Source organism: Octopus bimaculoides, chromosome 16 (genome assembly GCF_001194135.2).
Source record: "Octopus bimaculoides isolate UCB-OBI-ISO-001 chromosome 16, ASM119413v2, whole genome shotgun sequence".
NCBI classification, from domain to species: Eukaryota; Metazoa; Mollusca; class Cephalopoda; order Octopoda; family Octopodidae; genus Octopus; species Octopus bimaculoides.
Window position 1 is genome coordinate 43505773 of NC_068996.1, and position 1883 is coordinate 43507655.

Below are 1883 nucleotides of genomic sequence, written 5' to 3' on the forward strand. Positions count from 1 at the left end.
ACACACACACACACACACACACACACACACACACACACACACACACACACACAACTCTAAATCTGATTTCATTGCTTTTTCTGACCTGATAAGAAAACCATATCTGTTTCAAATGTTTACTTTTATTTCTGACCAAACATCATTATTATTATGTCTACTCCAGTTACTCACCAGCTTACATATCAAATTTCATGGCGCGTTTTCCAGAGCTGTGCACCACTTTAATTAAATCCACTTCGCTGGTTTATCTAACTCAGGGATTCTCAACCATTCTTTTTTTTTTATCTGTGGCCCCTTTGATTATTATTTTATTCTGGTGGACCCCTAACACCATTCGATGTTTAAAAACTAGTTTTATAGAAACTTCTTTCAAATTTTCTGTCTTGTTTTTCTCACACATTAACTTGTGAAGGTTGAACTATGAAAAATGTTAGAGAAAGAAACCTACCTGTTTCTTACAATACATACCAATACATACATCTAAAGTAGGAGTTCTCAGCCATTTTTAATCTATGGACCCCTTAGATTACTATTTTATTCTGGTAGAACCCCATAGCCATTCGATGTTTAAAAAGTTTTATAGAAACTTCTTTCACAATTCTTATTTTGTTTTCCACACATTAACTTGTGTAGGTTGAACTATGTAAAATGTTAAAGAAAGAAACATAGCTGTTTCTTGCAATACATACCAATATATACATCGAAAGTAGGGGTTCTCAACCATTTTTAATCTATGGACCCCTTTGATTACTATTTTATACTGGTGGACCTCTGTAGCCATTCGATGTTTAAAAACTAGTTTTATAGAAACTTCTTTCACAATTCCTATTTTCTTTATCGCACATTCCCTTGTGTAGGTTGAACAGCGTAAAATGTTTGAGAAAGAAATCTGTTTCTTGCAACACATACCAATACATACATCTAAAGCAAAATGCTTTCAAGGGCCTTTAAAATACTATTGTGGATCCCTGATACACCACTTTGTTGCGTGGATCCTCAGAAGTCATATGGACCCCGGTTAAGAAACTCTGACCCAACTGGAGTGTATTTGAGCTAGCGAAGTAACAGGTGTGTTTGTGATCACGCTACGGGCTAGATATAACCGCTTAGTCTTCTGTAAGCAGTTTTTTTCTTTAAGACGTTAAGATGTGATTTGAGAGAAATTTGGTGGATTTAGTTCTGTGGTTTTCAACCGTCTTTTTTTACCTATTGCCCCCGTTGATTCCCATTTCACTCTACTGGACCTCCAAAGCCATTTGGTGTTTACAAAAACCCTATCATATTTGCATAATAAAATATTATTAGGAATTGAATTTTCAAAAATTGTTAAAACATTTGATGTATTGTAGAATTATAACCAAATTATTGTACATGAATTTTAATATCAAAATCGAATATGGACCCCAAGTACTGCTTCAGGTGTTCGAGCGATCTCCTAATCTCTCGCTTGTTGCTGCATTGTGTGCATTGACGCTCGTGTTTCTATATCGATGTGTCTACATGAATAATACACCAATAAACTAAAGTATATATATATATATAAAAAATTAATTTAGAAAGGTACCGTTAATTCTATCATTATCCAATGTCACTAGTTTAAGAATGATAATAACAGAATCAACGATACAGGCGACAGCAGGCCAAAAAATAGCATTTAAATAGACGAGGGACAGATTTCGGAAGGATGGGTTGGGAATCGCTTTCCTGGTAATGCATGCTGAAGAGGCTAAGGCATATTATGCCAATGCAGAAACTAGTCCACGTAAATCCATATACTTAAATGTATGTAAGTAGATTGTTTTAACCAAATTTGCCTTCGTTTGATTTCTGTAGTAATCACCAGTGTATCCTTTGGCGATTTAATAACGAGTTTTGACTGTTAT